Raw genomic sequence first — 24,728 nt, 5'->3', positions numbered from 1 at the left:
AATTTCAAGACTCTAGCTTCAAAACTAACGGAGGAGATGTGTGGACAACAAGGCCCTTCAAAAAGTCACTAAAAGAGAGATAACTCCTGACCGGAAGTGACGTCAAGCACGAAATTTTGCAAGCAAAGTCTCGTCACCAAAAGACATCTTTCCTGAAAATTTCGGGAAAATCGATCGAGAAATGGCTGAGAAAAACGCGTGTACTACCAAGGGAAATAATAATAATAATAATGAAGAAGAAGAACGCGAACAATAATAGTAAGGTCTTCCGCAGGAGACGGAAGACCTTAATAATAAGAAAAGTGAAAAATCAACAATAGAATAATAGAAGGGTCTTCCGCTGAAGACGGAAGACCCTAATAATAAGAAAAGTGAAAAATCAACAATAGAATAATAGAAGGGTCTTCCGCTGAAGACGGAAGACCCTAATAAGAAACAGAGTAAAAACAATATGTTCCCAAACTTTGTTTGGGGAACATAATAATAATAATAAGAAACAGAGTAAAAACAATATGTTCTCAAACTTTGTTTGGGGAACATAATAATAATAATAAGAAACAGAGTAAAAACAATATGTTCCCAAACTTTGTTTGGGGAACATAAAAATGTATTTACAATGTAGTGGAAACTTACAAGAGTGACATCGGTGTTCATATTTGAATTCAATTAGAATTTTTTTTTAAATTAAATGTTTGGGTTTGGACATAAAAAATTCAATTGTAAAGTACTAAAAGTCTCTCAATTAGTTGCATGAAACTCCAAGTTTAATAATTCCTTCTTGATATTGTGATATACCGTCACGTAGCATTGTTTTTTAAAGTAGGGGAAGGGTCAGCCGGGGTTCACTTCGCACTTACATTAAAAATTTTGAGAAGCAATAAAGTACTTCTGTCCAAATCTCATTATCTTACAAATCGTGGGGGGGGGGGGGGGGGGGGGGGGCAAAGATTAGTTCACTACACGTATTCTTCAATTCAGCACTTCTCGTGGGGATCCGGGTTGGAATAGGTGCTCAGTAGCCCTTGCTTGTCATAATGGGGCAGTCCTTCGGATGACACCGCAAAATCCGAGGTCTCGTGTCACTGCAGGTGTGGCAAGCGCCGAACATAGGCCTAAATTTTGCAGCCCTTCACCAACAATGGTGACGCCTCCATATTCAGTGACATATTCTCGAGAGGGACGTTAAACAATATGATTGCGCCCATGACAAAAGGGCCCTTATGACAATTTTACCCATTTTCACATTTTAACAGATTCTGATAGATAATAGGTAGATGATTCAAAATATGTAATTTTATAGCCCTCCTTCACTTCTAAGACGTATTTTTCTGCGTTTGAAGCACTTAATAATAAATTTCACCACTTTCATATGATACTCACGACTTTAAGGAAAATTAGCACTGCATGAAAATTTGCATTTAATTCAAAATTATATTCCAGTTATTACCCAATTAAATGTCAAATTTAAACGTATAATACATATTTAATACAACATTATACTTGATATTTAATTGGAATTTCCTTAGGGATAACATTTTTTGTAAACTCCGAAATTTAATGAAAATTATACTTCAATTTTATGTCAATTATATATCACATAAACAATCGTTTTATACTTCAAGTTTACGATTTTATGTGGAATTTCACGTATAATCCACTCATTTTATTTCAGTTTTTCATGACGATTAATCTGGTTATACTCCAAGTTTACGATTTTATGTGAAATTTCACGTATAATCCACTCATTTTATTTCAGTTTTTCATGACAATTAATCTGGTTATACTCCAAGTTTACGATTTTATGTGAAATTTCACGTATAATCCACTCATTTTATTTCAGTTTTCCATGACGATTAATCTGGTTATACTCCAAGTTTACGATTTTATGTGAAATTTCACGTATAATCCACTCATTTTATTTCAGTTTTTCATGACAATTAATCTGGTTATACTCCCAAGTTTACAATTTTATGTGGAATTTCACGTATAATCCACTCATTTTATTTCATTTATACGAGGTGCTAAGGTAGCATTACATGTAATTTTACGTGAAGATCCAAATCTAGTCCATAGCATGCAATAGCAATACATCTCAACCGAAATACACGGGGTTTCACATTCATTTGTATATAAACCTAAAAATTGCTTTACAATTCAATGTACCTTCAGTTGGAAAACAACACAACAAATCTTAAAACACAATTGATATTTATGGTAGCCATATGACATGTAGCATTTTTATTTACAAAGTAACACATCCACACATATAAACAGTCATACACACACACACATATATAAACATGTATATCCAAATTGTTGGGTTTTTTTTAAATCAGTGTCCGGTATAAAATATTAAAAGAAATAAAATAAACAGTACACAAAGTTAAAATTTTAACGCAAGCGCTTTCATTTCATAATCTTCAGGCGTTATATTTTAAAATAGTTTTGAAAAATTTCAAATTTTCAATGAAGAAATAAAAAGTTTTACAAAACCTTTTGACACTAAAATGGCAGCTATTATTGCTTCAATGAGCAAACACCCATTCATGCCCCGGTTCAATCTGGGCCGGTTTCTGCCTTGCTGAGGGAATGTCACCTTTAATTCGCTTCATCATTTGTCTGCGCGAACGCTTAGACATAGACCTGTCATATTTGCAATCAAGATCATCCAATATTTTCACATATTCCTCTTATCTCCAACGAAGAGGTTTGGTTTTTAAAAAACTTTCATCGTCGGTGTTGTGCTCATCCTCTGATGACATATATGACAGCACCAGAGCATCACCGACACGTCTCTTCTTTGCCTCATCCCACCCAGTTTTTTTTCCCACCATGGACTTTCTCCACTGCAATTTCTGCAAACATAATTAGGAATATCTAAACAACATAATCAGGAATATCTGAACAACATAATCAGGATTATATATAAACAACATTGCCTTTTCATTTCTTAAGGTAGCTCACTACACTAAAGCTTATACTCTTTATGACACTACGTTGAAATAATTGTTTTGAAAATCATATTTTTATCCAAATTTGCATATTTTCTGCCTTTTTGGTATATATACTTATTATATATCATCATATCTTTTATGATTAAATCAATTCGTACTGATTTAAGAAAACATTTCTGGGTGTAATGAGCCACCTTAAACATGCATATCATTAAAGATTCTTGAAAATTCACAAGACTACTACTATGTAAATTCGTACCCTCTTCCTCCTGCTGTAGTGGAGCATTTTGGTTTTGTGCTGCTCCACTTTGCCTGTTTTTTCTTTATGTTCTCTCTGTGCCATTGATTCGAAATATCTGGCAATTGCAGCTACAAGAATAGAACATATACATTTATGTGTCTATATATCTATCTTAAAGGATTTATATACCAAAAACATTCTTGCTCCAATGGTGTCAGATCTATCAAGAGAATGTGAGGTCAATATAAAGCACAAGAAGGATCAATGACACAATATTGATTGAGTTTTGGTCATTCTTGTACTTTATATTGCACACACATTACTCAACATATTGCTCATTCAGAGTTTTAAATTTCTTTTTTCTTTCTTTTAAAGTTGCAGTTGTTCTTGTTTACTTTTTAACAATCATCCTTCAGACTGAAAAAGTGAAGATAACAAATGGTGATCCATCTCATAATAAGTCATTAAATTGTTTTAATTAAAAACAGGTCATGTACGTACAGAGCAGTATGCTAATGCATTCAGTAAATTAAATATAACTTACTTTGTAATAATCCTTCCTGGACTTCAGGATAGAGCCCTTTTACAAACTGCTTTATAGACTGTGTGGTGGCCTTGTTCACTTCAGAAGATGCTCTAAAATTGGAAAAACTAGATGAATCTTGCAATGTCTCAAAGGTATAATTTCAAGCTTATTAAACAAAGTTTTTGAAATAAAAAAAAAATTCACTGGTCAAGTGGACCGCTGAGTTGATGGAATTTTCAGGTCTTAACAAACATTTACCAGTCAGTATGTGTTTGTTACTTGAATGAAAAACAACAAACAAACGAAATGAAACTTCAAAACACATTAATGTGTAAAGAGAATTCCGAACGCAAAATGTGAAATTCAGATTCCTCCCGCGCACCCCCCCCCCCCCCCCCCTAAGATACGTAAGCGCATTTCCAACTTTTTATTTTATTGAAAAATCGATAACATTGGCAACCTCTGAATGGATGCGCGCTGGCCTGAGAACCATAAATACAATTTTATTTGGTCTTACATGTAAAATAGTACAAGTTTTCTCAATAATCTTATATTTAAAGTCCTTCCTCGTGTGACGTCATAGACTTTTCCAACATCTACATCAAATTGAACTCTGTGCATGATAGAAATATATTGTTTATAGAAATTTTATATTTTCCATAAAATCAATTATCTACAATAGAAAATGTTATAAAGGGCAATAACTCCTATGCTGATATTTTGCCTACTGCATATCTATATTTATATGCCCCCCCCCCCCCCCCCGATATCCACAATCAATTGATACATATTTATAAAGGCTAAGCAGCAGTGTTTTGAAATGGTTAACATTAAAAAATTGTCATTTTATCAAGTTTTATTTTCATTATTCTGTTTAAAGAAAATGTGCCATTTTCCGATGTTGACATGTACCTCCATTTCTGTCTGACATCTTTAAAAGATGACAACAAACGCATTTTCTTTTGGTTATTTATCAAACTAAACTATATCTTAGTGGAATTTAATAGCTTTTTCATTTCAAACCATTATATGCTTATAAGTCACAAGAGGGTGGAGCTCTACAAGTACCTGAATTGGAAAATTAATCAAATTGAATTAAAATTACATACTTTAGTTTATTGTCTTCAAGCTTAGTTTGCCATCTGACAGCACCATCCTCGTCCACAAGCTGTTTGTATGCATCATGAACAGCTGTCTACATAATAAAGAATATTATATTATACAGTGAGGAATAGTTTGGTGTTTCTGAATCATGAGACAAAACAACAAATTGTTTAGCATATTGAAGATGGTGACAAATCAGTCAATAATGAGGATATAAATTGCTTCCTGGTAGATTACTAGCACAGTAATCTGAGGATTTTGAGTTGAATTTCCAAGTTGAGATTTCACCTTTCTGCACCATTTGACCTAATTCTGTGATATCATTCAAGTCCTACCAAAACTCAGTTTTCAAGGGGGTAATAAGGAAATAATGCATGGAAAAAGAACAACTTTGAAGTAGTTGATAATGAATTTACCCTTTTCTGATGGCTAAATTATCATGGAATTACAAAAATTCATAATTAACATAGTTATTGTATGAATTCATAATACATACTCTAATTTTTGGAGGAACATAAAGTTTCTGTTGTTCCTCTCTCCTAGTTCCTGTTTTATTGACTGCAAGTTCTTCCCTCATCGATTTTAAGTCATCTTGAAGTTTGTCCATTTTCTTATCCAGTTTGATTAAATACTGCATAATAGCCTATAATAATAATAAAAAAGAATTCAAAGAATATGCACATTATTGTACGGATAGAATTTCCTCATTCACTATATAAAACCTTTCTATGGACTTTGTCCTTGAAATATTTGTAAACAAACAAGGTTCAGTCTCATTTTGTACTAGGCATTGCAATTGGTGTACTTTTATTCTGAAAACAAAGTCTGTTAAGTCATCCTGAACAAAAAGTCTAAAGGACAGTTCATTTACCAGATGAAAGTAATTACAGTTCACTATTAATATGCAACAGAATGGGAGAAATGCAACAGACCAGGCCGGTATTTAAACCCAGACCCTCTGTATCTCTAGTCAGATGCTCTACCAATTGGGGTATCTAGCCATCAGCAATCGAACCCCGGTCTGACCACCTCACATAATAACATATATTGTTATGATTCCAGTTAAATAAAATGTTGGTTCCCCTTGTATTCCATGCATGTTATTATTTATCAAAATCTTGTTCAAAAGGATGTTTGTAATTAAGAAGTGACAGAGGGAGCAAATCAACCTTCTGATTTAATTTACCTAGAGTATCACTTACTCTCATTGACTGAGAGTTCTGCACTAATCAAATGTTTCCTAAAATTCCTAACAATTAAATGAATTGTATAATATTAACAGAATATTTAGTTTTTCACAATCTGGATGGGGAAAAAGTGGATTATTTTCTAATTCATATTTCAACATACCTCTTCACCTGGGGAGAGTTTTGATTTTTGTCCAGTCTGGTATGATGTATCGATCTCAAAGGACGACATTCTTGGAAGCTGGAGGATATAATTAAATATGAATCACTTAGTATGCAATGCATATTAAAAATCCTGAATTTTGCAAATCCAGGCTAAGGAGGGGGGATACATCTCCCTCCAATAGAAACCTAGCAACATAAAGGCAAAAGTATTTAAGGTAGCTCCAAAAAGTTAATATTTTCTATAATTTATCAATAAATTATCTATTTCTAAAAAAAAGTGTTGTCAGGGCCAATAACTCCTGTGTTAATATCTATTGACTTCCCTGATCCACAATGTATTTATATCAATTTAATGAAGATTATTTGAATTCAATGTCAAATAATCCAGCTTAATTGACCGAAGTTCTTTTGCTTATATTACTTTTGTGTTATCACCTTGGTGGCTTTACCGTGGTACGACGTATTCGTATAACGCACACCAAGTACGACTTAACCAAACGGACCAATACTTGCCTCTTCCGTTTCCGTCTACAAGCAGACAAGTCACGAATTTTCGCTAGACGAAGTGTAATCTATATTATCGACTACTTCTCCATCCTTATTTGCCATCATCATGCCACCCGTGCGAACCAGGGTGACAAGACTTTCAGAGGCGGAAAGAAACCGTCAATTCGTGTCCCCAGCCCGGGGACGTGGGAGAAGACGTAGGCCAAACAGCGTGGCCACCGACTCCTCGAGACCCATACCTACGGCATCCGCTGTTGTAAATGCAGCGGGGGGAACCACACAATCAGAGACTGACGACACTCATGCCATTCAGGACTTGCAGGCTAATCCGTCAGGTGAGTTTGACGTAAACCATCAATGTCTTATTCCCCCCATTGACATTTTCCCGCCGGCTGTCGACTTGGCGGGACCCAATTTCTCAGTCGCGGAGTATCAACCCTCGGTAATCAATAGCTATTTCGATCCTGTCAGCTTTCATGTCCCGGAAAAACTCAAAAATCAAATTTGGGAGGGAAAATTTATCGACATTTCCTTACTGCTTAGGTCAGCGCGGGAACTGGACGGCCATCTTGAAACTCAGGGCCAAATCGAAATCCGAAATGGTGTCATGTGCCTCGTCAAGCCTAAACATAATTCCTTTCTGTCAATTGAAAAATGGTCATCGGCTTTCATTATTTTCACCAGTATCATGCTAGAAAAATACAGAACCAGAGCCCAAGAGTTACTTAAATATATGCGAGATATCAGACTGGCCGCGTCCAGGTCATCGGGGTGGTTCCGCTATGAAGAGCAGTTTCGCTTGAGAAAACAAGCTGACCCACAGTCTTCGTGGGGAATCATTAACTCCGAGCTATGGCTCTTGTATATCACAAACGGTACTCATCCTTCACAACCCTCGGGAAAAAACTCCGCGGCCCCGAACATGCATCGCGAGTCTCCCGGCAATTATCCCCAATATAAAACACAGGTCAACACCTTATTTTGCAAGTTGTTTAACGCTGGTATAAATTGTAAGTTTGCACCAAATTGTAGGTTCAGCCACAGATGCAAAGGGTGTGGTGGAGATCATCCAGCATCAAAGTGCCGGGCAACAAAATAATTACCAATCGTTGTATACACTTGGGAAAACCCCCATCAATGTCGACCAACTTGCCCATTACCTACACAATTATCGTGATCAACCTTTTCTCATTAGAGGCTTTCAATCTGGTTTTAGTTTACATTATCAAGGGCCAAGGCGCCCAAGGGATTCCAATAATCTAAAAAGCATAGTACTAAATCCTCAACTAGCTCAACAAAAAATTCAGAAAGAAGTACTGCTCCAGCGAGTCGGGGGGCCTTTCGATTCACCCCCCTTCCACTCGCTACAAGTTTCACCTTTAGGCTTAGTACCCAAAAAGGATGGGGATTTTCGGTTAATACACCACCTATCCTTCCCCGAGTATGACTCTATTAATGATTTCATTGACCCAGCAGTTTGTTCTGTTCATTATGCATCCATTGACGATGCCGCTGCCATCATATCCTTCTTGGGCCCTGGAACCTACTTGGCCAAATCCGACATTAAATCGGCATTTCGTCTAATACCTGTTGCTCCCTCAGATTTCGAACTTTTAGGTTTCAAGTTTCAGAACAAATACTATTACGATAAAATGCTACCATTTGGGGCATCAGTCAGCTGTGAAACCTGGGAAAGATTTGCTTCGGCATTACATTGGATAGTCCAAAATAGGACACGCAATCCATCCATTTTACACTATCTTGATGACTTCCTGTTCATGGGCTCCGCAAATTCAAACAAGTGTCAGGCTACTCTCTCAGAATTCAAACACATTTGCCAAGATATAGGTGTACCCATTGCTCTCGAAAAAACTACAAACCCAACTACAACCCTTATTTTCTTAGGTATAGAGCTAGACACAGTGAATATGATCATGCGACTCCCACAGGACAAGCTACTTTTGCTCAAACAGCGCATTCATGTCTTCCTTCACAGTAAAAAAGCTACTCTTAAATCTTTTCAGTCACTCATTGGGCTGCTAAATTTTGCATGTAAAACGGTAGCACCAGGGAGAGCCTTCTGCAGACGTTTAATTGATGCTACTATGGGCACTACCAAAACACACCATAAGATCAGAATCAATTCTTCCATCAAGGAAGACCTTAGAGTATGGGAACAATTCCTAGCAAACTTCAACGGCATTTCGGTCATTTCCTCTCCGACATTGACATCGGATTCGTACTTGCAATTATACACAGATAGCGCTGGGGGAACAAAAGGGGGGTTTGGCATTTACTTTGCAGGTAGCTGGGCTCATGCAAGCTGGCCGCACAGCTGGAGTCTTTCGGACATAGTTAGGGACATGACATTCCTTGAGCTTTTCCCGGTATATGTAGCAATCGTGCTATGGTCGCCACAATTGGCTAACAAACGTATTCTTTTCCACATAGATAATTCTGCTGTAGTCCAGGTTATCAATTCCGCTACTTCAAAATCTCACAGGGTCATGAAAATTGTTCGAAAATTGGTTCTCATCACACTACAACACAATATTACAATCCAGGCGCAATACATACCCTCCAAACGCAACGTTATAGCAGATAGTATTTCTCGTTCGCAGTGGAGAAGATTTCGACATCTCGCCCCCCACGCCGACCAATGGCCAACCCAGCTACCCAACCAAATATGGGATATCTAAAGGTAGAATCACAACGCCTCATCAACAACGCCCTGTCTGATAACTCCAACAAAGCTTACAATTCGGCACTGAAGAAATTCCATGCATTTGCCCAGATTTTTGGCATTGCCATTTCCTGGCCGTTACCCTTAGATATAATTTTAAACTTTATCGCATATTTGTCGTTACAACATATGTCCCCAAATACAGTTCAGTTATACATACGCGCATTGGCATATTTTCATAAAGTAAGGCAGGTATCAGATCCAACTGCCTCCTTCTTAGTCGCAAAAGCTCTACAAGGGTTGGCACGTGGCAACACAGCCCAAGATACTCGGTACCCGATTACCCTACCCATTCTAGAAAAATTGCTAGCGTATCTACCTTTTGTGTGCACATCCTCTTTCGAATCTACACTCTTTGCTAGCGCCTTCTCACTGGCCTATTTTGGTTTACTCCGAGTAGGCGAATTCACTCTGGCAAACTCCTGCAATAGCCGATATTCTCATTGCATTCAATTTCAACATGTTACTCTGGGGGAGGAAAGCAAACATGTCACATTCACTATACCTCATTCCAAAACCGACCAAACGGGCAAAAAAACCACTATATTCATTCGGAGTCAGCCCCACTCGATCGCATGCCCAGTCCACAGTATGCGCAATTTCCTAGCAATAAGGCCACACACCTCAGACACTCACTGTCTGTTCATCCACAGTAATGCTATGCCTTTGACTAGATTCCAATTTAATGCAGTACTGCAGAAAGCAATTCAGGCTATCAGTACACCAGGTCATTTTGGTACCCATAGTTTTCGAATCGGTCGGGCCACTGACTTGGCTCTACAGGGTTTTTCCGACCAGCAAATACAAACATTTGGGAGATGGAAGTCTTTAGCCTTTCAGAAATACATCCGCATGTAATGCGACTTCGCAGCCCTCGGACCACTACAGGACACACAATTTAAGTAATGACACCCCTACCATCAATACATAACAAATAAGTAACCAAACCAAAGATATTTCAGATTGTTCAATATGGATCCTCGGGTCTTCAATCCCATTTTGGGCAGGTCAGTCGACATCAAACCGCACAGGCGGAAAAAACCTTGACTTACCAGCCCACATTCATTGGCATGGAAGACGGGGGATGCAGTGGCAACAATTGGACCCCTTGGTGATGGACCTCCTGAGGAAGTATCCTGCACCTAGATTCATGGTGATACATCTAGGTTCAAACGACTTGGTCACCCCAGGCCTAACTGGCAAAAAGTTGGTAGAGGAAATAAAGTGTTCATTTTTCAGATATAATGCCCTAATCCCACAAACTACATTAGTATGGTCCTCCATCTTGCCCCGCCTATACTGGCATGGGGTTCCTGGTAAACTAGGTGGTAAGATTAACAAAAAACGTGTAAAGGTTAACAAAAGAATTCTTAAGTTCGTGTTAGATTTGGGGTTGGTTGGTCATTAACCATCACAACATCTCAGCAAGAAACGTGTGCTTATTTAGATTTGATGGAACACACCTTTCGGATATGGGCAACGACATTTTCCTAAACAACATCAGGGCAGCTTTTCACATATTCATCAATCAACTAGGCAATTGTTACCCTCAACCTGTTTAACTGGGTCTGGCATTTTAGGGGGGGGGGGGGTAGTGGTTTTTCATGGTTATTGGAGGTACATCATATCGATGTCTGTGGCAGGTCTGGGGGAATATAATACAAGAATGTGTCCGTCCGATCTGGCCTGTTGTTCCCTGCCCATCTGTCATACAAAGACAGGGACTAATGTGGCTCATATGAGCAAGTACTGGCTCATATGAAGTAGAAAGCTGTGTATAGTGGCTCACGTGAAAAAGTTTTGATTCAAGTTAATTGGGGCACCCAGGACTGCAGTCTTGGTGTCCTCTCCACCTCCTTAACTGGGAGGGGAGACCCCAGTTCCGGAATACCAGGGGGAGGTACTGGTATGACTCACCGGGGGGCTATTTGGTGGAACAGGGTAAAGCAGATCGGGCGGGCCCGTTTTCGGTCCCTTGATGTCGCAGTCTGGGACGTCGGCTCTCGTGCTCACACGAGGCCACCGGTTTGCCCTAATACCTATGGTCGGTACTCCGGATATCCCTTTAGACCTGCAATTTTTTACTTTGTACATGTACATGTAACATGCGGCCGTAGCTGCCAATTCACCCTGTGTGCACTATGTCCATTTTAGTTCAATCGTTTCATGTTATGAAATATGTCTGGTTATTCTAATAAATATAGAAAAGCTCAGTATGTGTTCTCTATCAGCAAAAAGGCCAAAGGGGCCAAGAGAGTGGGCACCCAATATGGTTAGTTAGGGACTACCACCGGAGTGTTCAATTAAGTATATTTATAAAGAAGGTTTTTCTAAACTATTGACAGTATAATTTTGTCATTTATACAGTTTTCATGTATTTTTATGATGCTGTTTAATGAAAATGTAATATTTTCTGGTTTTGATATGTATACATGTACATGTAATTAAACAGTTAACTGAATGCACCATATATTAGTGGAAATTAATACAATTTTTCCAGAGAAGGGTGGAGCTACCTTAAACAGTTAAAGGTAATATTGATGCCAAATTATAAAATTGTGTAGGTACATTGTATGTACAATAACGTTGAATATTTTCATTCTAATTCTTTAAAAACTTAGGAGGATTATTACCCGTTACTGGACCACTCTTCCCACTATAATATTTTTAGGGGCCGACTTTAACATTATGTAAGATTATTGGTCTGGCGCTTCTCTTCATGCCCCCCCCCCCTCCCCCCCCCCCATTGAGCGGGAGGAAATATGGATAAACATTACATAGATCTAAGTACATGTATTTACCGAACTGCTAGGTCTGTGTCTGGTGGAGGTTTTTGGTGTTGAGGTGAAAACACAAGATGAGGATTTCTTCTTGGAGTGTTTGTTCTTTATATTGGATGTCTGGAGCTCTTCGAGGTACTTGGTACGTCTGAATCCTTCAGGGAAGAGTCGTCACTGTACTCTTCATCTGGATGGTAACTTTCCTCCGAGTCAACTAGGGAGGCATTTTCATAATCGGAAAACATCGTGGTAATACTTTGAGATTCTGAGAGCTCTGGCAGCGCGGGATGAAAAGAATCGTATAGTCCGCCAATTTTATAATGTGATGATATTTTCGCATCTGTACTTGGTTTATATCAAGTCATTAAAAATGTAATTGTAAATACAAAGATGCCGAAATATTAAACTGTATATATATATTAATATATATCTATTTATTTCCCTTTTGATTATTTTGTTTTAAATGATTTACGAAAATGTTTAGCATCACATTTCATCCAATCAGCAGCAGCAATTTTGGCGGCTGTAACATTACACCTCTCGCCACACTGAATGGTAGACCTACACACGTGTGAATAAAGAAGTTAGAAGATAGTTTGATTATTAGAATAACAGGTAAGCCTATCGAACATTGTTTAAAAATTTACATGATGTCATTTTTACTATATCTTTAGTTACGATACTAGGCCTAAACACTAGATGCATGTGCAATCGTCTGACTATGCGCACAGCAGGGGTGGATCTATTTAGAGGAGTTGCTACCTTCAAACATTGTGAACAAAAGATCCTAATTTTGATTGTTGTCGTTTTGAGGGTCTTCAACCCCAACCCCCGCCGATGGGGACGCGAAAAGATAAACATTTTGTTGACCCCCCCCCCCCCCCTTCGAAAATTTCTGGATCCGCCGTTGCGCAAGTTATGTACTGCAAGGAGCACAAGAATTCGAAATTTTATCGATAAAGTCAATATAAAACATAACGCATAGCCCATGGCTTGGTCAATCGAGTGAATCTTATTTAATTTATTGATAAAATTTCGAATTTCTATGGTAGGAGATACATTATCTATCAAGACTACCATATTTGAAGAAATGTATGAAACAAACGCACATGTGTTTAGTTTAAGTTACCTGTAGTTTTTTGCATAATTCAAATTACTGATAAAAAAACACACCGGGTTACATATGTCTAATTAGAGTCTCTTTATAAATAATAATAATGAAAATCATAGATTTCCATCCATGCCCAATTATGGCAAATTTGTACCAAAAGCTAGTAGATAAATTCATTAAATTTTTAATTATTTTTTTGTTTACCTTATTTCAATTTAATTTGCAAATATTAAGGCTTTGAAATAGCTTAAATACACAACTTGTAAGTTGTCTTATAAGAACCTTTCATAAGTAATGGCATAAAGGTTGTTTTTGATGGCAGTGGGAACAAAATTAATCTAAGCCAGTACTCGTTCGAGATCGCACAACACATGCAACATGTTCGATTGGGTTCGGCATTCCTAATATTACTAAGATGACAAACAGTAAACATGAAGGCTGGAAGTTTTACGTGAATGTTGTTGTGACGCCACCGGGATTTGTTGGGTCGTCCGGAAAACGTTTATTTAGTTAATAGTGATTACATCCGGTTTGAACATTAAGACATTTTTTCTCGTGCACCGAGGACAGACTCGGGGAGTCATTTTCCCAACACAGCGTCTGGGACGCTTTCCATCGATCTTGCGGTGTAAAGGGGCAGCGATATATGTTCATTCTATTTATTTTTATGCTATTTGAATTATATATTTTCTAAAGTAAATGTGAAATTCTGAATTTATTAAGTCAACTATTCTGATATATGTGTGAGCAGAATTTGTTTATATGTATTTCAGTTTGTTACCGTAATTACTGCTACATGAATAAAGAGGTAAAACTGCTGGGCGTTTTTTATTGACAAAACAGAGAGCTGTGGCAGAACGGTAACAAAATCGTGAGTATTCTACCTCAACCACCCATCGAGGATCGACAACGGACCTATCCTGGGGATAATACGTTCTTCCGCGGATGTCGGATACCTGTGAAGCTGGGCTTACCACCTAATCCTCTCCTTACCTGTACCATCACCTTGTATTCCGTGATACTTCCTGTGTTCCTTGGACAGTGACATGTTTGTTTATATATAGTATGTGCAAATCTACCGTGAGCTAGTTGTGACATATTGCTGACATCGGTGATTAAATATGACAACTGGAGGAAAACCGGCGGATGTCAACGCTGAGGAAAGTGAGGATGTACACAAACAGACAGAGGAATCTGAGGATAAACGTCGACTGAAGACCATGACAGAAAAAGGCTTGATTCAATTTTCTACCTTTTTGAAAAATTATAAATCTCAGGAAGAAAATGCTTGGATAAAGATTGAAGAAATCATAGTTGACATAGATGAAATTATTACACAAAATAACTATAAAGAATTGTGTAAGATAAAAGCAGAGCTTCGACATCTTAAGCTTACTTATTGTGATTGTGCAAATGACTTCCTCTCATTTCTCAAAAGAACAAATACAGCAGAGAGTAACGAAGAATACTCGATCCAAGAACCAAGGTACCGTAAAAGAGAAGACATCATAGATCAACTGATGAACCGCATTGAGGACGCTCTACTGGATGCAGCAGACACTATTTCACGTGCAAGTGGTTCCAATAGACCTCGATCCAGAAGCTCTCTCAGCGATGCATCTAAGTCTCAACGAATTCAACTAAAACATAAAGCTGAAACAGAAAAAACTAAACTAGCATTCATCAGAAAACAAGTCAACCTTCAAACTGAAAAATCTAAAATCGAAGGACAAATCCAAATCCTTGAACAGACACAGTCGGCCACCATTGCAGATGCAGAAGCTAGAGTATTTGAGGAAGCTGAGAGTGAAAACAATAGTGTCCGAAATTCTTTCTTGGATGAGTTACCTAGTGACCGACATAAGCGTATCGCAGATTATGTGGACAGTGTTTCTCAAGACCGTGGATTAAGTTTAGACACTCATGTGAATCCTAGAATTGCGCAAACTATTCCTAAAGACTACTACTACAATGATGTTTCTTCAGTTCCTCATAGAAATGAACATTTCAGAAGTGAACTACAGCCACAAGAGAACTCTATGGAATCAGTGTCAAGATTCCTACTCAGGAAAAAAGTTTTATTATCCAGATTTAAAAAATTTAACGATGGGCCAGAAACTTACAATGCATGGAAACTGAACTTTACATCTATTGTGAGTGACTTACAAATTTCTGCATTTGAGGAGCTACAACTACTTGTAAGATGGCTGGGACCAGAATCCTCCAGACATGCAGCAGATATTCAACAAGCCAACGCGGAGAATCCTTATGAAGGACTGCGTCAAATATGGACCAGATTAGACAAGCGATACGGAGCAATCGAACTCATTGATAACTCGCTGAAATTGAAGATAGCTGTTTTCCCATCACTTTCTGTGAAAGATCCCAAAGAACTTTATAGACTATCGGACCTCTTGACTCAAGTTGACGGTGTGAAAAAGAATCCTAGATACTCAGCAGCCTTATCTTACTATGATACCTCTCTCGGAATAGTACCAATCGTAAACAAACTACCCTATCAGTGGAGAGAGAAATGGATAAACAAAGCTTCAGAATACAAGAATCGGTATAATGTTCCTTACCCACCATTCACTTTCTTTGTGAAATTCATGCAAGACTTATGTCGTGTGAGAAATGACCCTGGATTTCAGTTTAGTGAACCAATGAAGAAGGAGATTAAACCGAAACCTTCAAGTCAAGTTCGTTCAAGAAAAACCGAAATCAAACCTAGCAAATTAACAGGACAAAAGAAAGTATGTTTTCTGGAACACAGAGATGAATCAAATCACACTATCAAAGACTGTCGTAAATTCCGTGCACTTCCTATCAACAATAGAAAAAAGCTCCTCAAAGAAAACGGAATATGTTTCAGATGTTGTGACTCTAAGGACCACTTAGCAAGAGACTGTACTGTGGCTTTGAAGTGTGACTCGTGTCAGAGTGATAGTCATTGTGGGGCATTACACGTGAATAATTCTCAAGGCGGGGAGGATAAGGAGAATTCATACAATATTGAAAGTACAAGATATAAGGAGTACTATTCATCAGGATCTCTCACAACTAGATGCACTCAAGTCTGTTCAGTGCCATTCAGTGGAAAATCCTGTGCGAAAATCATTCTGGTGGATGTTTTTCCATTTGGACGTGAGGATCTCAAGAAAAGAACATGTGATTCTTGATGACCAGAGCAGTAGAACTATTGCAAGGTCATCCTTTTTCGACAAGTTTGGAATTCAGGGAAAAGACATTTCCTATATCTTGTCATCATGCAATGGATCAAGCATGGTCTCCGGGAGACAAGCCTTCAACTTCATAGTATCATCAGTTAATGGTGATGAGCAGATACACTTACCATCCATTATAGAGTGTGATGGTATCCCAATCTCCTATGAGGAGATCCCAACGGCAGCTGTAGTGAAATCATACAAACACTTGTCAGACTTGGAATCTGAAATCCCACCAATAGATAGCAACGCTGAAGTTCTTCTGATTGGACGGGATGTTCCTTATGCTCATCATGTACTGGAACAAAGGGTTGATAAACCAAACCTTCCATTTGCGCAAAAACTTCCCTTGGGCTGAGCCGTGATAGGGGAATGTTGCTTAGGCAAAGTACATAGACCTCAACAAGTGATAGTGAACAAGACTCGGATCTTACCCTCTGGACGAGGAACTCACTTCATACCATGTTCATCTCATTTGAACATTTCTACACCTCAAAAACTTTCTGATTCTCACCTGTCATGTGAAACTGGAATACAATTTTCTCCGATCTTTGAACGAACTAAAGATGACGATATTCCGGGATTGTCCATCGAAGACCGAGAATTTTTAGAAATTATGGAGAAAATGTGTCACAAGGACAGCACTGGACATTGGTCAGCTCCATTCCCACTGAAGTCAAATAGAACTAAACTTCCCAACAACAGAGCACAAGTACTAAAGAGAACCTTTTCACTGCTTGCGTCGTTTAAACGTGATCCTGTGAAGAAGGACTTGGCCATAAAATTTATGGAAAACCTGTTTAATCATGGATTTGCTGAGGAAGCCCCCGAAGTTCCAGAGGGAGAAGAGTGTTGGTACCTTCCTATCTTTCCGGTATTCAATCCAAAGAAACCAAACAAAATCCGTATGGTTTTCGACTCGTCCATTACTTACCAAGGACAATCACTGAATTCCTCATTACTTCAGGGACCTGATCTTACCAACAATCTACTAGGTGTCCTTTTACGTTTCCGCAAGGAAGGTGTAGCAATCACAGGGGATATAGAACAGATGTTCCATATGTTTCGCTTAGACAAAGAACATCGAAACTTTGTCCGCTTTATTTGGTTTGGAAATAACGACCCAACAAAGCCTTTAAGAAACTACAGAATGTGTGTGCACCTCTTTGGAAATTCCCCTTCACCATCAGTCGCAGCATATTGTCTTCATAGATGTGTAGAAGAACCATGTGACAGTGAAGTGAAATATTATGTGACTAGAAACTTTTATGTCGATGATGGACTGTCATCCTGTAGCCCTAGACGTCTTGCTGCAAACACAAAAAATACTCAGGGAGAGAGGTAAAATCAGATTCCATAAGTTTGCCTCCAATAGTCAGATCGTCGTGGATGCTTTGTCACCTGGGGACAGGGCTGGAGATCTTAGTGACGTACAATTAGATATAAATACTATACCATCACAGAGTAGTCTGGGCTTGAAGTGGAACATATCGTCAGATACTTTTACCTTCTCTACGGATCTCAAAGATGTACCAGAAACAAAACGAGGCGTTTTATCTTATTTGCATAGTCTGTATGATCCAATAGGTTTTCTATCACCAGTCATTCTATCAGGAAGATTCATTTTCCGTGACATAACACAGTTGGAACTCGGATGGGACGAGCTGCTACCCAAGGACATCATCTTGCGCTGGCGGTCATGACAAAGTTCTCTCCATCACTTGTCTGAAGTAGAAATACCTCGACGTTATGTTCCAACATCCATTAAAAATGCAGAAAGGATTGAGTTCCATACCTTTGCAGATGCTTCTGAAAAGGCCATATCAGCTGTCACATACATCAAAATTACAAGAAATGGAAAAAATCATTTAGGATTCATTACAGGGAAATCGAAATTAGCATCTAACCATGGACATACAATTCCAAGGCTAGAACTTTGTGCAGCACTTCTTGCTACAGAAATTACTACCTTTGTTGAACGTCAGTTTGATACACAGATTGATGATATTCGATTCTATACTGACAGCCGAGTTGTTTTGGGGTACCTACATAACAAGACTAGGCGATTTCACACATACGTCTCTAACAGGGTTCATCGCATACTCAACAATTCATCTCCTGAACAGTGGACTTTTGTCGCATCAGACCAGAATCCAACTGATATTGGAACGCGCTCTATGCCAGTGAACGAATGAGTAAAATCTTCATGGTTATCTGGACCAATTATTTTGAATGACGACTCGTGTGACCATTCATCAGAATTCCCATTAATGGATCCAAAAAATGACTCTAAAATCAAAAACACTGTGACTGTTGTTAAAACAAATGTGTCTTGTGGTTTGAACACAAATTTTTTCCTAAGATTTTCATCCTGGGAGTCTTTGATTCGTGGACTGTCATTCATTCGCAGATCAATTCACAGGAAACTCAACCTTGAAGATATAAGTCCTACAAAACTGCACAAAGATATGGAAATGATAGTTATCAAAAGTGCGCAGTATGAAGTTTATAGACAAGACATTGAGAGACTTCAAGATCACAAATCAGTTGTCAAAGGTAGTCCCCTACGAAACCTAGACCCGTATCTGGACGATGGGGGATTACTTCGTGTAGGAGGCAGAATCCTTACGGGAGATCTATTGGCCGGATCAAATGGACCGATTATCATTCCCAAAAAGTCACATGTGGCGAGTCTACTTGTAAAGTATTACCACCAAAAATGTCGACATCAGGGACGTCACATTACAGAGGGCGGAGTGAGGTCAGCAGGTTATTGGATCATGGGCGCCAAGAGACTTGTATCATCAGTACTAAACTCTTGTATTACCTGTAGAAAACTACGCCGGAAGCCGGAAATACAAAAAATGGGAAACTTACCCGATTTTCGATGTAAACCATCACCACCTTTCACCTACGTAGGAGTTGATACCTTTGGACCCTGGGAAGTATCAGCTAGGAAAACAAGAGGAGGAGTAGCAAATTCCAAGAGATGGGCAATCTTATTTACTTGTTTGGCTAGTAGAGCAGTGCATATAGAACTGGTGGACGAGATGACTTCTAGTGCCTTCATTAACTCCCTTAGACGTTTTGTAGCGATTCGTGGCAAAGTTACCGAATTTCATTCAGACCGAAGAACTAACTTTGTGGGGAGTACAGATGCACTTAACATCAATACTATCAACGTAGAATCTCAACCAGTAAGGAAATTCATGGTGGAAAATGGATCTACTTGGATATTTAACCCACCTTACGCATCTCATATGGGAGGGATATGGGAGAGAATCATTGGAACAGCTCGCAGAATTCTTAATGCCATCATCATGGAGTCTAAGAAGCTTCTTACACATGATGTTCTCAACACTTTTATGTATGAGACATGTGCTATTATCAACAGTCGTCCATTGGCTAATGTATCCATTGATCCAACAGAACCTTCAGTTCTATCTCCTTCAGTGCTACTTACACAAAAGACAGAAGTCGATTATGGACCTTTTGAAGCAGTTGATCTGAAAGACATGTATAGAACATCATGGAAACACACTCAAGTCCTTGCCAACCAGTTTTGGAAACGATGACAACTGGAATACTTGTTCAGTCTGCAATCAAGGCGAAAGTGGACTATTTCAAGGGAGGACATCAAGGTCAACGACGTAGTGCTACTGAAGGATACTAACACTGTCAGATACGAATGGCCGATGGCAATTGTTCTTCGAACCTTCCCTAGCAACGATGGACATGTACGTAAAGTAGAACTCCGACTTGTTAGGAACGGTAACTGTGTTACGTGTGTTAGACCCATTACAGAGGTTGTTCACCTGTTTACACCTTCATCATAGTGGCATCATAAGATGTCAGGCGGGGAGTGTGACGCCACCGGAATTCGTTGGGTCGTCCGGAAAACGTTTATTTAGTTAATAGTGATTACATCCGGTTTGAACATTAAGACATTTTTTCTCGTGCACCGAGGACAGACTCGGGGAGTCATTTTCCCAATACAGCGTCTGGGACGCTTTCCATCGATCTTGCGGTGTAAAGGGGCAGCAATGTATGTTCATTCTATTTATTTTTATGCTATTTGAATTAAAAAATTTCTAAAGTAAATGTGAAATTCTGAATTTATTAAGTCAACTATTCTGATATATGTGTGAGCAGAATTTGTTTATATGTATTTCAGTTTGTTACTGTAATTACTGCTACATGAATAAAGAGGTAAAACTACTGGGCGTTTTTTACTGACAAAACAGAGAGCTGTGACAGAACAGTTGTACATTCATTATGTACAACATTTGTAAGTGTTGATAATTCCTAATAATATGTGTTGATATTATATCATAGATACATCAGGAAAATTGACATCACATGTTTGTGTGTGTAAATAGTCATCCAAAATGATATGTTTTCCGATTGCCTTTTCTTATGATATTTTTAACCCTGATTGTGATTTTGTGTACTTTGTACAAATAAACCAAAGGAATTATGTGATGTTGGTAGCAGAGACCATTTGTTAGGGTGTACTTTGGCTGTTTATATGCATACATGTATGAGAAACATGTGGATTAGAGCATAGACGGATCCAGGAATTTGTAAGGGGGGGTCTACAAGGGTTGGAATTTGTAGTAGACAAGATTGAGATTTGTCCTGGGCCCTGTAAATCTATAGTGAGGTGCTCTATATACTTAGCCATGTACTACTTGCTTCCACGGTTCTTGTCGATCTAATTGCCATACTCGTAACTGACTGCAATTAATAAGTGTCCACCTTAGACTTTCCATTCAGTGATATCTTATGTGAATATCTTCTTGTTCTACAAAGGGGGTCTTCTTGTTCTGGAAAGGGGGGGGGGGTCCTAGACCCCCTGAATCCCTTGTTGAGGATATTATTAATGGCTGAAAACAATTAATTGTTCCATATTTCAGGTTAAAAAATTTGCTGTACAGAAGTTGGTCATTTAACATCAAAAGAATATCTGGTGGTAAGAAATTCATCTAATTACTATACAATCAATTTTTACTAGATTGCTGTAGATTATATTTAATAAGAATAATTAGCTCACCTGAGCCAAACTTGCAAGGTTTAATAAAGCATTTCTAGTCTTCACGAAAAACTTTGTGAAGCGCAGGCCCTTCGGGCTTCCCAGTATAATAATTTTGCAAGCCCGAACAATATTTTAAAGGCCCAAATGTTTTTTTCTAATTTGACCACTTGTCATTTGCCAGGTGCTGCATGCTGATTCTACACTATAGATACATGCATGTTCAACTGTAGGAAAATACATATCAAGATGATCATAGTTAGAGAACAACTGACACTAAAAGGATTATCTTATTTTATTTTTCAACATATTAATCTCGCAGACACATCAGCAGCTCATGTTCTACTTTGTTTTGTATATACCACGTACAAAACATTTTGTTTTCTCCAGAATCAAATCCTAGCCAAGGCCTACCCTTGGTCCGATGCAGTATGGTTGATCGTTTTACGATGCAAAATGTGACTGCTAGTCGTGACCAAGTTGGAGTCGATCTCGCGCTTTATTTGTCATATATACAGAACATATATAAGAAAACATTTACAGGCCCGCTGGACTCCTGGGTTATATCTTTTTAGAATCCCGATTTTACGGGCATCGGGCCCAGTCTATGCGAAAGTTTTTTGGACCACATAGGACATTCGGTCCTGTGTAATCAATGAACACACCGGACCAAACCAAATTTTGTCAGACCGAAAAACCTAATGTAAAAAAGTGAAACACGTGAAAATGTAAAACCAAGGAAATCTTAATTTATTATACTAGTAATACTATACCAGGGATCCCTCCCGCATAATACTTTAGACGGTCCATGGGGTTTAATCACATTCATTTACGTATTTGGATTTGTGTGATATTTTTTACTCATAACAAACATTTAAATGACTCCGCTTCAAAATAATAAAGCTCAAAACCGGACACTGAGACATCGGACATTCTGGTCCGGTGTAAAAAATGATGCATCGGACCTTAGGCACTGCACATCGGTCAGGTCTGACGGTCCGATATCTTTTGCATAGACTGCGGGCCACTGGTTAACGTCGAAGACTGAATTTTCTATTAGTTGAGAATTTGTCGGCAGTCGCTGTTGTAAACTTTTCATTTATAAGATGGCATGCATAAACATTGCTTCCTTGATTTCAAGTTGAAGGAAAAAATTATGAGGGAATATGAGTACTCTAGTTTTATTTCATTATTGTAGATAAAATGGGAAGACATTCTTTAATAAGTAAGAGAAAGAAGAGGCAAGAAAACAGAAGAAGAAACAGAATGCAAAAGGCAAGGCTCCGGCAGTTAAATGAGAGTTCAGAGGATTTAAAGATTTCAATCAAGAAAACAGTAAATATTTTACATGAATTTGCAATAAAGGATGCTAGACTTAGTACAGTGTACATGAACATATAATCACAGTATGTGGACAAGTAATACCATGTATGATTGCTTGTTCCTGATCAATTAATGTTGACCTTATTTGTCATGTACAATGTATATTAAACTACTGGGTTTTTTATGATTTGAAATTAATTTCAATATTTTACCAAAATTAAGCTTACATTTATATTTACAGGCAGGCTATGGAAGTAAATTGAATATTTTTATAGCTTCATGATAGAGAAATTAATGCAAATTTTGTATTAGCTGAAATGAGTTGAAGGCGAAATTTGGCTTTTCTGATCTGTGCATCTCATCTGTCTGTTCTCATGGATTATTTTTTAGGTTTTATACATTTTTCCTAAAACTTAACAGTTTGGCTAGTTATAATCCAAATTGTTTTAAAAAGGATGCTGATGCCCTGTCAGAGGGAGATAATTTAAAAAAAATCTAAGATATTATTTGATATTTTTTTTAATTTAAACAATATTTTGTTCACTAATAGGGCCTCAGTGGCTGAGTGGTTAGAGCATTACGCTCTCACCTCTGGTCATCGCGGGTTCGAATCCTGCTCACATCGGTTAGTGAGAAAGTTTACCTAAGTTTAAAGATAGGGTGAAACAACCTATTTTTTTTTTCAAAACTACAGCACCACTGCACCAGACATTCCCCCAAAAGAGAAAAAAAAGATCTTTATACAAAATGTCTGTACAGGCCTAGGAATGGGGCAACAGGAGGGGTTTAAAATTTTGTATAAAAGTATATATAATAGGGTGGGGGGGTACTGGACAATTTTTATATCTTCTTGTGAAGTGCTGATAATATTGATGTCAGCATATCAGAAGAGTTGCATATGTGAGCCAAACATATTGGTTCATGGGTCTTTCATTTATTCTAAATAGAGGTATTTTGATCATATAAGATCTAATCTGTCAATTGTTATGATTGTTAGATTTTAATTGTATATTAATTTATTAAACATCATTTAATTTTTCAGTAGAGAAAGTTGAACAAGAGGAGGAAACTTTATTAGGGAAAGTGGAGGAGGCAGAAAGGGGAGTAAATGTGCAGTGTAGGGAGGATGGCATATTTATAGATGACACCTGTGTAGAGAAAAGAAACACCTACAAGACAGCAAAGGAGTTATTTGGGAATGGAGACAGGGAAACAGTTAAATTGTGCAAGATGTTGGATGATGAAAGAGACAAAAGGGAGAAGCTCTTAAAATTTACCAACTATTGTATTCATTTAGTTAAGAGTAGAAAAGAAATGCAAATTTTGTTTAAAATTTTGACTATATTATTTTCAATGTTTTTACATTAGGTACATGTATGAGTGAACATATCAAAATTCTTGAGTTCTTGGCACTATCCTTTCACTTTGCTTTTCGTAATTTATTTTTAGTTTTTTGTTAAGAGAAACAAAACAAAAACAAAAATTGGCTGTGTTGATACATGTACTCCAGTTATTAGTATTGTTTTGGGTTGGGTTTTTTTATTAATTTTTTTTTCCTATTGAAATCATATTTTATTTTTTTGGAAAAGTTTATTTTGATAAGCAATTAAACATGTTGGGGAAACAAAAACTCTCATTTTCCCATCAAGCTCAGCGGAAAAAAAATGTCGAGAAAAGAATGTCCAGGATGTAAACAATCATTTACTTCTAGATATTTCCAATAGCACAGAGAAAGAAACTTCTGTAATAATCAATGGATTTGTTCCAAATCTAGATCTGTCTTTGAAAATATTGAATTTTCATCTCATGAGGTCATTGAGGAATTATCTGA

The 24,728-nt window shown here is 37.8% G+C and overlaps 1 long non-coding RNA gene and 1 pseudogene across 1 annotated transcript; one reads left to right on the top strand and one right to left on the bottom strand.

Annotated features, from left to right (window-relative positions):
- Positions 1-2,213: 2,213 nt before the first annotated feature.
- LOC130047596 (uncharacterized) lies at positions 2,214-6,244 on the bottom strand (annotated as a pseudogene).
- A 14,559-nt stretch (positions 6,245-20,803) lies between these two features.
- LOC130047738 (uncharacterized) lies at positions 20,804-22,854 on the top strand. The gene is made up of 3 exons (XR_008796552.1): positions 20,804-20,830; positions 21,459-21,514; positions 22,773-22,854. It is a non-coding gene; the product is annotated as an uncharacterized LOC130047738 (long non-coding RNA).
- The last annotated feature ends 1,874 nt before the right edge of the window (positions 22,855-24,728 follow it).

The sequence above is a fragment of the Ostrea edulis genome, chromosome 7 (genome assembly GCF_947568905.1).
Source record: "Ostrea edulis chromosome 7, xbOstEdul1.1, whole genome shotgun sequence".
Lineage (NCBI taxonomy): Eukaryota > Metazoa > Mollusca > Bivalvia > Ostreida > Ostreidae > Ostrea > Ostrea edulis.
This window is presented reverse-complemented; position numbering and strand designations above follow the sequence as displayed.